This window comes from Geotrypetes seraphini, chromosome 4 (assembly GCF_902459505.1).
Source record: "Geotrypetes seraphini chromosome 4, aGeoSer1.1, whole genome shotgun sequence".
NCBI lineage: Eukaryota > Metazoa > Chordata > Amphibia > Gymnophiona > Dermophiidae > Geotrypetes > Geotrypetes seraphini.
The window spans coordinates 78,157,405-78,172,476 of record NC_047087.1 but is presented as its reverse complement, the minus strand read 5'-3'; the positions used below and the strand labels follow the sequence as shown (position 1 = coordinate 78,172,476).

General features: G+C 43.1%; 1 protein-coding gene across 4 annotated transcripts in view; it reads left to right on the top strand.

Annotated features, from left to right (window-relative positions):
* Positions 1–15,072, top strand: part of CADM2 (cell adhesion molecule 2) — a 1,574,179-nt gene that overhangs the window by 29,590 nt on the left and 1,529,517 nt on the right. The gene's annotated exons all lie outside the window — the stretch shown is intronic.

Below are 15,072 nucleotides of genomic sequence, written 5' to 3'. Positions count from 1 at the left end.
GTTCTTATGTTCTAAAGGACTCCACAGTGTCTGAAAAAAGGACGTTATAGTGAAGATGAAACCCCTTAAGAATGTTAAAAATGTATTTCTTAAGAATATACTAAACTATAAAAAACCTGTGTCTGAAAAAAGGATGTCATGGTGAAGATAAGATCCCTTAGGAATGTTGAAAATATTTTTTGTTAAAAATGGAAGAAAGTGTTCAAGTATGTAATAAAATAAAATGAAACCTACCAATGTTATAAGAAGAAATTGCTACTACAGTGCCTCAGTAACAGCGAACTGGTAAAAATGGAAATAATGTTGAACCAAAACAGATTATAAATGTGAAAAGAATGAAGCCAATATAAAGCGCTAAGGCATCATCGCTAGCAATGTAAACAATTAATAGTTAAAGACAGGACAGAGTGGCCCGCACTAAGGGCTCCTTTTACTAAGGTGCGCTAGCGTTTTTAGCGCACGCACAAAATTACCGGGCGCTAAACTGTGTGGTACGCTTCTAGAATAACACCAGCTCAATGCTGGCGTTAAGGTCTAGCGCTCGCAGCAGTTTAGCATGCGCTATTCCGCGCATTAAGGCCTTAACCACACTTTAGTAAAAGAAGCCCTATGCTAAAATGAAAATATGAAAGTGCAAAATGTGAACCACTGAGGCACTGTAGCAGCAATGTCTTTCTATAATTGAGGTTGTCATATGTGGGATGATATTGCATCTTAAACCCTCATTGGATAGATATAAATGTCGGCTTTTTCTTATTATGACTGGGATAGCCATGCAAATGGTTACTTGCAATTGGAAAAATTGGGATCGCCTTAGTTTTACTTTTTGGTGGGCGAATTTATGCTTAAGTTATAAGTATGAGAAGATGAATGCGGACATGCTGGGGCATACAAAGGGCTCCTTTTACAAACGTGCATTAGGGCCTTAACGCGCGGGATAGCACGCGCTAAAATGCCAAGCGTGCTAGCCGCTACCGCCTCCTCTTGAGCAGGTGGTAGTTTTCGGGTAGTGCGCAGTATAGCGCGCGCTAATCCGGTGTGTGCGCTAAAAATGCTAGCGCACCTTTTTAAAAGGAGCCCTAAGATATTCAAGTTAGTTTGGGGCCCATTGACGTCTTTTGTGGATTCGTTATAGTTAGCTTTTATCTCTATTTTTGTTGTTATAATACACACACATCCAGGGCGGGGGGGAGGGGGTGAGGGTATATCTTTTATGTGGTTTACTCCCTGATGAAAATGTTTGCTGGAAGAGGGGGTTTTATTTTTGTATTGATACGGATTGATTATAAGTGCTTATTTGATTATTATCATTTGTATGTATATTGTATTGCACTTTTTGTTGACTTTGAAAACTTAATAAAGATTAAAAAAAAAAGAAGTACATGAATCGCACACACCCCTTTTTATAAAACCGTGGAAGCGGTTTTTAGTGCAGGCCGGCACTGCTCTTGACACTCATAGTTGAGCATCAGGAGCAGCGCAGAACATTCAGCATGCTGGCCTATGCTAAAAACTGCTTCTGTGGTTCTGTAAAAGAGGGATCAGCTATTTCACAATGGTTCTGGATATTTACGTTTATACTAGTACAAATTTTTGCAATATGTATGTTCATCTTAGATATTTTTTTAAGTGTTATTTCAAAACAATGTCCTTTTTATATATTATTTTTGATCTGTTTATTATAGTACTCGTTTTTTATATTATGTATGTTCCTTTTAGATACTATAGGCCCATGAGGCAGGCTTTTTTGAGCCAAAACACAGAGCATGTTCGGTCAAGTGAATTTATATTAATAAAGTTCATTTGGAGGAATTCCTCTTCTACATTTCTTTTGTGGACATTTCCAGGTTGCTGGTTGGTTTTCTTGGGGTTTTGTTTCCTTGTATCTTTTTTGTTATTTTAAAAATACCATTCTGGAAGCCCAGAGCTGATATATTTCAAGTATTAAAGGAGGAAGGAAGACTAAAAGACAGCTGGCATGGTTAGCAATGGTTAATAAGTAAGGTGAAAAAAGCTATTATGAAAGCTGAAAGAAAATCCTTCAGAAAGTGGAAGAAGGATCTGACTGAAAATAATAGGAAACAGCATAAGGAAGAAAGAGAGAGATCCTGAAAAGAAAGTTGCATTGGGAGCAAAATCACAAAGTAAAATCTTTTTTAGGTATATTAGAAGCAAGAAGCCAATAATTAGGTCACTAGATGACCAAGGGGTAAAAGGGGTACTTGGACATAATTGACTTTGTCCTATTTTACATTGTTGTTCTTTTTTTTAGCTAATTTATATAGATTGTAAACCACTTTTGCTCCTCTTCTACTACTACTACTACTATCCATTCAGTCATGTCCAACCTGTGGATACTCTTTAGGCCAGTCCTCGCCATGCTTCCTTGTTTTCCACGGCTTCTTTCAATTGCTTGATGTTCATTCCCGTGTCGTTTGTGATGGTATCCAGCCAACTGGCCTTTGGTCTCCCCTGCTTCCTTTTACCACGGAAAAATTCCGTGTAGCACCTCCTTTTCTAGTGAATTTGCCCTCATCACATGTCCAAAATAGGAAAGTTTCTGTCTGGTAATCTTGCTTTCCAGGGACAACTCTGGGTTTATATGATCAAGAACACCTTTGTTGGTGATCCTAACTGTCCTTGCTCTACAATTGTAGTCAAAAGCGGTATAGTAAATCCTCAATAAATGAATACATTTTTAAAGTCAGAACTGCCTGTTCAGCCTCCCGGAGTAATTCCGGTCCTTGCCTTGGTGACTCAACTAATGTGATAGTGACTCCACAAAGCAGACATTAGGCAAGGGTTATAATTTGTTATTTGGATGTACTAATTGTTGGTCACTGTTTTTAATGTTTGTATGCTATATTATATTTTGCATTTCATACAAAAGAATAGCCTTACTGGGTCAGAACAGTGGTCCATGTAGCCCAGTATCTAATCTAATATTTCTGTGTCGCACACACCTAAACAGGCTCTAGGCGACTTGAGGAAGGAAGGGAAGTAGGGTAGGGAGGGAGGAAGGAGCGAAAAGGGGACAGGAAACATAAGTCCTAGACAAATTAAGGTGCTTATGACGATCTTAGAAAAATTAATTGTCGAAGAGTGAAGTTTTCAATTTCTTCTGGATTAGGGCATGGTTCCATAGTAAGATATGGTTTCAGTATCCCATCTCCACAGAGACCAATTCAAGTCACAAGTACCTGGGAAAACCCCAAATAGTAGCAGCAGGGCAAGCAGTGGCTTCCCCCCTGTCTGTCTCAACAGCAGACTATAGACTTCTCATCTAGGAACTTGTCCAAACCTTTTTTAAAACTAGCTACATTATCCACTCTTACCACATTCTCTGACAATGCGTCTCAGAGCTTAACTATTCTCTGAGTGAAAAAAAAATATTTCCTCCTAAACTAAACTAAACTAAACTAAACCTTAGGTTTGTATACCGCATCCTCTCCACAATCGTAGAGCTCGGCACAATTTACAGGAGCTGGGATAGAAAAGGATCTCCAATGAAGGGTTATAGGCCTTAGTATAAAGATTGTTTAGAGGGGCTTAGTATACCAGAGAGGGAGGAAGTATTATATTTTTGAGAATAGCCAAGTTTTCAGATGTTTACGGAAAAGTTGGAGGGAGCTCAGATTCCGAAGTGGGGAGGTAAGGTTGTTCCAGAGCTCAGTGATTCTGAAGGGGAGGGATGTCCCTAGTTTTCCTGCATGGGATATGCCTTTTAATGAGGGGAAGGATAGTTTTAATTTTTGGGTGGATCTGGTGGTATTAGGATTTTAGGAATTCCAAGAAAGTGGAATAAAGGGAGGAAGGATGCCGTGTAGGATCTTGAAAGTTAGGCAGGCGCATTTTAAAGTGGACCCTGGAGATTACTGGAAGCCAGTGAAGTTTGGACAGGAGAGGTGAGACATGGTCGAATTTACTTTTTTTGAAGATAAGCTTAGCCGCGGCATTCTGAATCCGCTGAAGTCTTTGAAGGCTTTTCTTTGTTAGGCTTAAGTAGATAGAGTTGCAATAGACCAATCTGGAAAGAATGATGGATTGTACAAGGTCGGCAAAGTCCTCTACCCTTCCCATAAAATTGTACTGCTTGAAAGCTCCCATATAGACATATAGACAACTCCATCCAGGTATCCTTATTACATATATTTCATCAACATACAATTATCATAAAGGCATTCAAGATAAAAGATAAAAAACAAATAAAATTAATCATACCCCCATTATCTATCTAATATCTCCCATTAATAAAAATATATCTTTAATAAATATCCTCATTCTATTTAAATACTTTAGTTATCTATATTATTCCCATCTTTCTAACATCTTAAATACTAAATCCTTCATCAAGTTTTTCCCAAATACTAAATAAAATTCATCATCATAAATTTCATCTATTATAAAATAAGCCTTAAACTCAATCAACATACTTTTAATCTTTGTTTTAAAAGTAATAAATCTTTTTTTATTTAAAAAAAATGGCCATTTCTAGATGTGTCTGTTCTTAGTGTGTCTATCTTTTTGAACCATTTTGGGAAAAAAAGTCCAAATGTTAAATGCAATCAGCTATTGGTTAGCAGATTGGCCACACAGACATCATAGCAGGACAGTAGGCTCCCAAGGGGGCTCTACTGCAAACTTCACATATAAGGACCCAGGTACACATTTTACCATAACCTCCTTACATTGTATGGTAAGCCCACAAAAACTCACCCAAAACGTACTGTATACCACCCCAATAGCCCTTTATGCCTGCAGATGTTACCTATATGTTAGAGCTACAGCCTCAGCACTCTGAGGTTTGTGGGTTCAAACCCCCGCACTGTTCCCTGTGACTGTAGTCAAGTCACTTAATCCTCCACTGCCCCAGGTACATTTGATAGATTATGAGACCATCAGGACAGGTATGGAAAATTTATGGAAATTTATGGAAATTTATGGAAAATTTATGGAAAATGCTTGAAATACCTGTATACAAGTCCCAGTCCCTTTCTCAATTCCTTACAATGGGTTTTGGAAGGTTTCTACTTTCTGCCACAAGTTTTCTAGTTAGAGTGGGATATGGGTCTGAGTCTCCTCTGCAGTCCACTGCGTCAACCATTAGTCTACTCCAGAGATCTGCTTGCTGCTCTAATAGAACTGGTCATACCATCTGCAGCTGCCATATAAGAACGTAAGAATTGCCCCTGCTGGGTCAGACCAGTGGTCCATCGTGCCCAGCAGTCCACTCCCGCGGCGGCCCCCCAGGTCAAGGACCTGAGCCCTAACTGAGTCTAGCCTTAACTGCTTACATTCTGGTCTAGCAGGAACTTGTCTAATTTTGTCTTGAATCCCTGGAGGGTGTTTCCCACCACTCTCTGGGTGAAAAAGAACTTCCTTACGTTTGTACGGAATCTAGGGAGGTAAGGGGATCAGAGGGGGGGTCATGCTTTCATGCCTCCAATAGTCATCTGGTCAGTTTGGCCACCTTTTGGCACTTATTTGTTATTGAAACAGGTCTAGCCTCAAATGTCCAAATTTTGCCCTAGACTAGGGGGTCAGCAACCTGCGGCTCGTGAGCCACATGCGGCTATTCTTGCATGCGGCTGTGGCTCTCCACGTCCTGACCCTATAATCTCCCTCTTAATCTCACGATCTTCCCCCCCTCCCCCAGGCCTACTAATGTACCTGTGGTCCAATGGGGATCTTTGTGGCAGGAGCATGGCCTTCTCATTTCTGCCTCCTCGCAGCTGCCTTCTAAAATAGCTGTTGCGACCTCTCGCAGCTGCTAGTGGCATTTCCTATAGTACATTGAGCTGCTGCGAGAGGTTGCAGCAGCCGTTTTAGAAGGCAGCTGCGAAGAAGCAGGAACGAGAGGGCTGTGTTCCTGTCACAAAGACTCCCACTGGACCACCAGGTAGGCCTGGGGATGAAGATTAAAGGGTCATGTCCTGGAGAGGGGAGAGAACCTTGGCTATGAATTGGGGGACAGGGGAGGGAGGGATGAGAGGTGCAGAGACCTGCAAGGGATTGGAGAGGAGAGAAGCTACACTTTGCAGTTCATTGTAAAACTTGGGTGAAACATTTTGGATTAATTGGCTCTTTGCTATAAAAAAAAGTTGCTGACCTCTGCCCTAGATGTTTTATGCAATATTCCATCATATTGCAGAAAAACAGCCAAATCAGTTCACCCTAATCACACCCAAAACATGCCACCAACACGCCCCCTTGAGATTTAGACACAATGCAGACAAACAGCATAGAAAACGTCTTAAAAAAGTATTTAAAAACATCAATTTGGATGTTTTAGCATACAAAACGTCCAAATGCCGCTTTAAGCTATTTTTTGCTTGGTTTTCTCTTTTGAAAATGAGCCACATTGGATTTTCTAAAGATTTTGATAAAGTTCCTCATACAATTTATGAGAGAATTAAACCACCATGGAATATGAGGTGAAGTCCTTTTGTGGATTGAGGACTGGTTAAAAGAAAACAGAGAGTAGAATTAAATGGCTAGTTTTCTCAATGGAGGAAGTGGATTACCACAGGGATCTATTCTGGAACCAATGCTTTCTAATATATTTATAGATCTGGAAATGGGAACAGTGAGAGAGATGATCAGTTTTACAGATTACATAAATTATTCAAAGTTGTTACACTGCATGTGGGCTGTGAGAAATTGCAGGAAGACATTGGAAGTCTGTAAGACTGAGCATCCAGATGGTATATGTGGACAAATGGAAAATGATACACACTGGGAAGAAAACCCCAAATTATAGCTACACGATGCTAAATTCCACTTTTGGAACCAGCACCCAGGAAAGAGATCTAGGTGTCACTGTGGACAACAGTGCTTTGTTTTTCCTAGGAAAAAAAGGTTCCTGTACTTGTGCAAAGCCAACCTTGGGGAACAGGATAACTAGGGCTTTTTTTTAGCCGATATGGTATAGGCATCCATGTAACCGTGAATAGCTCTACCTGGAAAGTGGCTGATTCTGTATATGTGGGTCATAAGTTTGAGCTTGACTGATACACCTATTTTGTGTGTGTGGGGGTTTTTTTTGGTTTTTTTTTTTTTGGGGGGGGGAACAAACTGAGGGGTCCAGACTCTGTTTTCCCATTCCTATTGACTATATCTTAGAAATAGGAAGAAGCAGTTCAGGACTGTTATTCCTAAAGTGTCCAACACTAATAAAATAACATAACTAACTGTATCAAGTGAGGAGGCAATAATGCAATTGCATCAGTAAATTAGCCCTTCCCTTATCCAATATTAGTCTTATGTTCTGAGTTTTCGGCTAACAGGCAAATCTCAGTGCTATAATTCTGCCTGAAGCCTGATTGTTTTGGGTCCAAAAGATCAAAACATTCCAAATACCTCTGAAATTGAGAAGCTAGAACACCTTCCATAGTCGTAGAAAAAATAGAATACTTGCTAATTGTTAGATGCCTTGATAACTGGTTACACTAGTATCCTATACACTTTTCCCTCGGTATTCGCAGGGGATGGCCCAGGGCCGGACCGCAAATGGAGAAAAACTGCAAATATCTTCTTGTCCGGCTCTGACCCACCCCTACCTCCTTCCCGCCTTCCCCCCGGCATCCTGGCCTTACCTGGTGGTCTAGCAGGCTTTCGGGGCAGGAGCGCTCTTCCTACGCGCCTGCCCCGTGTAGATCGCCAATAGGAAATGACTGCCGTGAGTTTCCCCCTCTCCCCCCCAAAATTGCGAATATGTGAAATCGCGAGTGTCGAAACCACAAATGGGAAAGGGGAAGTGTAATGGAATTTAGGCCCCTAGTTTCCAGTTGAGAATAGGCTTCTACCAAATGTCTTCTAAGTTCTTATGCTGGGTTTTTTCTAAATGGCACTAGAGGTTTTTAGCGCAGGCCGGCGAGGTAAATGCTCTTGATGCTCATAAGAATTCTATGAGCGTTAGAATGTTTACCTTGCTGGCCTGTGCTAAAAACGTCTAGCACCGTTTTGTAAAATGAACCCTTAATTAGAAGCACCCAGCTATAGAAATGTCCTGCATATGATTAATGCACTCTTTCATATTGCTGCATGCATTTATTATTTATAATAATGTGTATAGATTAATCACATTTTGGTATACCGTATATACTTGAATATAAGTCGAGACCCCCTTTTTCCCCCCAAAAGGAGGAAAAATGGTCGACTCAATTATAAGTCGGGCGGCTTAATATTCAAGTACCCTGCCCTGTCAGGCTCTGCACCCAGCTCCGTTTCTGCCAGGCACTGCACCCAGCACCCTTCCCTCCCCTGTCAGGCATTGCACCCAGCACCCTTCCTTCCCTCCCTCCTTCCCCTGTCAGGCACTGCACCCAGCTCCCTTCCTCCCAGGCATTGCACCCAGGCCGCCCTTCCTGTCAGGCATTGCACCCATTTCACCCTTCCTGTCAAGCATTGCTCCCAGCCCCCTTCCTTCCCTCCCTCCCCCGTCAGACTCTGCATCCTTCCTCCCTCCTTCCCAGATTCTGCACTCTGCTCCCCTTCCTGCCCTAGCTTCATACCTCTACCTCCGATCCCTGGTGGAGGTGCAGCAGGCAGGAGCAAACTTTCCAAGTTCCTACCCCGCTGTTAACAGGCTTCCGTGAGTTTCTTTGGCCGCGCTGAGAAGCATGTGCAGGCACGCGATTTGGCGCTGCTGCTTAGTGCTGAGCGGCTTCCTTAATGGCTCCCGTGAATTCTCGCAAGAGGAGGGAATGGGAAGGAAGGGGGCTTTGAGCAGTGCCTGGCAGAGAGGGGGCACATTACATGCGCATCAGTATTTTCTTTTCTTAAAAATGTTTATAAAAAATGAGGTGCGTCTTATACGCCGGCAAATACGGTATGTCACCGAGGGGACATATACTAAGCTGAGTTAGTTTTAATCATGAGTCACACCAAAAATGTATGTTATATCCTGCATCAAATAGCAAAGACTGAGTTTTAATGATATGGGGAAGAGGCAAGACATGCTCACTACAGTTATCATGATTTATCATAACATGCATTAACTGCCAAACTTGGAATATGTGGACAGTTGCATTTTTGCTACGTGTTGTGCCATTGACACATTATTGATATATCAATAATGTTGTAGCTGACTTCATCTAAGCACTGACTAGTACCTAAAATTTTACCACAGAGGTTTTGCACTTAACATCAATTCTGAACATGCATTAAAGATCATAAAATATAGAAACCAAGATGGTGTTCTTGCAGGAGGCATATGTTAGATGCACAAATGCGCAGATGTTGGCTGTTGTTTCCTTAACCCCATTATGGAAAAGTGCAAGGGAAGGCTTTGCATTTACCCCCTCCCCCCCAAAAAAAAAAAACCCCAACAAAAAACAGCTTACTTCCTCCTTTTGCCAAACTACTATACTAGAGCTTGTCCCATGGCCTGGCGATATATAAGTTCCATTCCCTTCCCCCCTTTGTAAGAGGAGCCCTTAGGCAGTATTTTATAAAGACATATAATAGGCACCTACCTGCCAAATTAAATCTGGGCATTCTGTTACAAAATAACTTAGCCTACTTAGATACTTAGAAGTATATAATCAAAAAGAAAATACATCTAAAAACTCGCCTAAATCAGCACTTAGACGATCAAAAAGACAGGTCATCCAAGTACTGATAATCAAAATGGGTTTTAGACATATGTAAAAGCAGCTTAGGCCTTTTCACTGCCGCTGAGCGCCCAGAGTGAAAAGGGGGCGTTTTTCGAGGAATAGGGCAGGAGGTGGGTGGGATGTGGGCCGACCTAGACTTAGACCCTCTTTTACTAAGGTATGTTAACCGATTAGTGCGCGCTAATCGATTTAGCGCGTGCTAAATGCTAACGTAATAATAGTCTGTGGACGTTTGCATGTTAGTCTGTGCACTAATTTGATTAGCGCCGCTAATCGTTTAACGCTCCTTAGTAAAAGAGGGGGTTTTAGTCCTGTAGGAATGACCTTAGGCACCTGGGTCAACCGGAATCTTAGGCCCATCTCCCAGTTCATTCTAGAATACGCTGGAAGTGGGGCCTAAGCTTCCGATTGATTTTTCGTGCCCTTACTGGGGTGATGTATTCATCATCGGTCTCTAGTAAAGTGACTTGTGCTATATAAATTCATTTCAATATTTATAATATAAATTTTCAATAAATATAAGGTGCTTTAAGTGCATAAGGTGCTTAAAAAGGAGAGCACTTATCTTTTTGTGCCAACCCCCATAGGAGGATGCAGGAAGGACCCGTCCTTCTGACCATCTAAAAGGATTAGGGGTTCTGGGTGTGGTCCGGGTGGCGGTAGCCTTAGGGGGTCTGGGTGGGCTACCTTTTGGGGGTGTGTGGGGTATCTGGCAGGAGGGACTGGGCATCCCTCCTGCTGGTGAACTTTCGGGGGAGGGGGTGTCCGTCAGGAGAGATTGGGTATCTCTCCTGATAGAAAACTATCTGGGGTTGTGGCAGGTGCTGGGCAGGAGGGACTGGGCATCCCTCCCGCCATGATCATTTCTGGTTGTCCAACAGGAGGGACTGGGCATCCCTCCTGCTGTGATCATTCAGGGGGGAGGGGGTGGTCGCAGTGGGTGCCAGACAGGAGGAACTGGGCATCCCTCTTGCCGTGATCATTTGGGGGGTCGTGGGGGGTGGGGGGGTCCCAGCAGGTGCGGCAGGAGATTGGGCATCTCTCCTGCCACGATTGTTGCGGGGGGGCGGGGGGGAGAAATGGTTCCATGATTCTCCACACGGCGTTTATGACAAGACGCTGGTTAGAGAATCGTGATTTTAGGCAAAGGACTGGTCCCTCCCACGCCTTAAATGTCTTGTTTTGGGCTTTTGGGACTTGGGCAATTTTTTTTTTGGGTGGGGAGAACAGGGCTTAAAGGTAGACGTAGTGGCGGCCTGGGCAATTAAACGCCTGAATGTACAGTTAGGCCATTCTCAAACTCCCCCCGCCCTCCCCCCCACACATTTTGGATGTTTCTTTCGAGAATGGACATTTCCCTGCTGATTACTTTCGACGCTTAAAGCCTTAGGCCCAAAAGGGACTTAGACTTTTTTTTTATTATGCCCCTCTTACTGTCCTGCTAAATACCTGGACTAATAGTTTATTTTTAAATTTCTTTTTATTCTTTATTCCACCCTATGGTTGAAATTGTTTTTGTTTTAATATTAGCAACTTGCTAACAGAAATCCAACTCATGAGCAGTATATTCTCTTAAGCAGTAATTTGTTAAATGGATGTTTGAAAACCATTGAAGTATGAAATGTAGAAATCTATTTTCTCCCAATAAGAGTGCTGGGGCATTTCTGTTTCATAATCAGTTCAACTGTAGACTTAGAAAAAACATATTTTAATGATGTGTGTGTGTGTGTTTCAGTAGTCAACAGAACTGAGGAAAGATTCTATTACAGATGGTCTTTCAACGCCAGATTACTCTCTTGAAACATTTATGTTTAAAGAATAAAAAGATGTTTGTGTTTTTTTTTTCTTTTCTTCTGTAACATTTTCATTCTGTAGTTGGGTGGAGCAATTGGCCTTTTACAATTAGTTACCACATAAGCTGGTAATTTTACATAATTTGTTTACACCTGCTTTAAAAGAAGAAGGAGGATTAAATTCATTAGAGTAAAATAGAAAATGTATTTGAGATTTTCTCATCCTTTGTATTTACAGCTCTGGTGGTATTTTATGTGAGCTCCTGCATGTGTTCGCTGTGGGTGACTGTGTTGCATGTTAGAAATATATATAGTGTGGAAGGGGGAGGGGCTGTTTACTATTTACAGTTGTAAAACATGTGTAGAGTTCTGATAGTTTCTCATTCCTGGTGTATTCTAGTGTTGTACTTCACTTTAAATAAGCAATAAAAAAAAAAAAGAAATATATATAGTGAAATGTCAAGGTATTACAGTTCCAGAGTATTAGACTATACTTAGGCCCCGATTCATTAAAGTCGCGTGTTTTCCCCCTTGATCGCCCATTTTCCAATCTGACCATGCAAATTAGTAAAACCGCATGCAAAATAGCCAAGCGATTGATTCACTAACATTTGCTTGGCTATTTTGCATCAGGTTTTATAATCCTAAAACTTGACTGCTGTAGAGCTGTCGGTAACTGTGTTACCGACAAGTCTGCCTGGTTTTTTTTTCCAATTTTTTTTTAATGGCACTGATATTTTGCGTGTATTATACACGCAAAATATCTGTCCAATTAAAAAAAAATATCTCCCCTCTAACAAAGTGCTCCTTTCCCGAACCCCCCAAAATGGCAGAGGCATGCCCACTCCCTACTGCCACCAGACGCCCTTGACAACTCCCCCTGAAAATATGGCAGGAGGGATGCCCACTCCCTCCTGCCATTGGGCCCTCTCCCTCCTGTGGTTGGGTTGCACACATGCCCACGTCGCATCCCCCCTGTACTTTTAAGTTGGGAGCAGGAGGGATGTCCAGTCCCTCCTGCTCCTCCGCTGGCCGCCATCAGCACTGTGGACCTTAGGCCCCTCCCCGGTGCCCAGTCGGATCGAGAAATTTGTGTTGCGAATCGCGTCCCTGCCTACTTTGCATGTGTTTCTCCTCATTTGCATGCAAGGATTCGAAGCGGATCGCTGGAAAGGTTAGTGAACGGGGCCGGAGGGAAATTTGATCGTAAAGGGGTCACAAACCGATCGGTACACGATTGGTTTGCTTTGTGAATCTAGCCGATAGTACACACTTGGGTATCATTCCTGTGTGCTGAGGCCATTTTTACCTTGTGGGTAAAACGGATAATTTTTCTATTTCCAACATTAATGACTACATTTTAATTTTCCCTTTAGAGTGTGGCAATTAAGGTGGGAGCACTTAACTATACCTATTTTATAGGTAGTAAGGGACCACATATTGAATTGTTATCACATGGAAGTATAGCTATACTAACTTATTGGCACAGAACATGTCTACTCTCTGCCCCAACGCGCAAAAAAAAGTTTTTTTTTAGCACATGGGAAGTGTGCACATCTGCAAAAATAGGATGCCAAAGTGTGCCCCTCAGTAAGCACTTTTTTTTTTTTCTGTGATGAGCATGTGTTAGTGCTTACTACAGCTTAGTAAAAGCATCTAATGCCTCAGGTACTGAAAGACAATTCTGTAACTGGCTGCATGCAGTTAAACATGCCATGTGTGCATAAGTGCATAGAGAAGCACCACTTTTCAGAATAAAGTATACGACATTCTATTCTACAGTATAAGGAGGCATGTAAATGCTATATTAAATAGATGTAAGGGGACATACACATTAGAGAATGACACGGGGACAAATTTGTCCCCGTCCCCGCAGGAACTCAATTTCACCATCCTGTCCCTTGTGAATTTTGGCCCGGTCCCTGTCCCAGCCTCATTCCTGTAAGCGCTGCCTTAACCACACAAGCCTTGAACATTTATGATTTTAAAGCGTTTGAGGCTTGTGCAGATGAGGATGAAGCTTGCAGGAATGGGACAGTGATAGGAAAAGAATTCACGAGGACGTGACGGGAAAATGAGTTCCCGCTGGACGGGGAAAAATTTGTCCCCATGTCATTCTCTAATACACATGGAAAGGGCATGGTCACATTTCCAACATGTATGTAATTTATACAATGCTATAAGTTATGCTTGATGCAGGTGCAATTACACAGCAATTTATGCCTGCCATTGACCTGGTGTAAGTGATTGATTGCACCTTAATTTAGACATATCAATATTCTATAATAGCATCTTGGCGCTCAGATGCCTAAAGGGGGACATTGAATGGACCCTATAGATTGTAAGCCCTCAAGAGGGCAAAATATTTGCTTTAGTTGAAATGTAACTCACCTTGAGCAACAGCTAAAAAAGGCATGTGCTAAATCCAAAATTCCCTACATAGGATAGCCTTTTACAACTTCTTTTCTAAAATAATACCCTGGGTGTTTGCTCCTCTGCTTTCAGTAGACTCAACTAAAGATGAATTGTCATTAATACCATCATTTACTGGTTTTACTGGCCCACTTATATTGCTCTGAATTACCCTGTAACTTTTTCTCTTTTCTTTAACTTTTTTTCCCCTTTTCTTTAACCTTATTTTTCCTTTAACCTTTTACTTTCAAAAGTTACTCTTGGGTCTACTCTCTTATGATAAATATGACAGTTACAGGACAAAAAATTTTGTGACAAAATCCCCTGTCAACCCATTGAGTATAATAATCCACTCCATTACAATATATTTATTATTTATTTATTTTTATTTATTATTTATATACCACTTATATACTGTATTTTCACGCATATAACGCGCGCGTTATACGCGTTTTTACCTACCGCGCATACCCCTCGCGCGTTATACGCGTGAGCGCGGTATACAAAACTTTTTTTACATAGTTCCCACCCCGCCCGACGCCCGATTCACCCCCCCCAGCAGGACTGCTAGCACCCCCACCCAGAACGACCGCTCGCACGCGCTCCCACCCGCACCCACATCCACGATCGGAGCAAGAGGGAGCCCAAGCCCTCTTGCCCGGCCGACTCCCCAACTCCCCGACAATATCGGGCCAGGAGGGAGCCCAAACCCTCCTGGCCACGGCGACCCCCTACCCCCACCCCGCACTACATTACGGGCAGGAGGGATCCCAGGCCCTCCTGCCCTCGACGCAAACCCCCCTCCCTCCAACAACCGCCCCCCCAAGAACCTCTGACCGCCCCCCAGCCGACCCGCGACCCCCCTGGCCGACCCCCACGACACCCCCACCCCCCTTCCCCGTACCTTTGGTAGTTGGCCGGACAGACGGGAGCCAAACCCGCCTGTCCGGCAGGCAGCCAACGACGGAATGAGGCCGGATTGGCCCATCCGTCCCAAAGCTCCGCCTACTGGTGGGGCCTAGGGCGCGTGGGCCAATCAGAATAGGCCCTGGAGCCTTAGGTCCCACCTGGGGGCGCGGCCTGAGGCAGTGCACGGAAAGTCAGGGCGGGTGAACGGAGAGTCGGGACAGCGCACGGAGAGTCGGGGCAGTGCATGGAAAGTCAGGGCGGGTGAACGGAGAGTTGGGACAGCGCACGGAGAGGTGGGGCAGTGCACGGAAAGTCAGGGAGGGTGAACGGAGAGTCGGGAC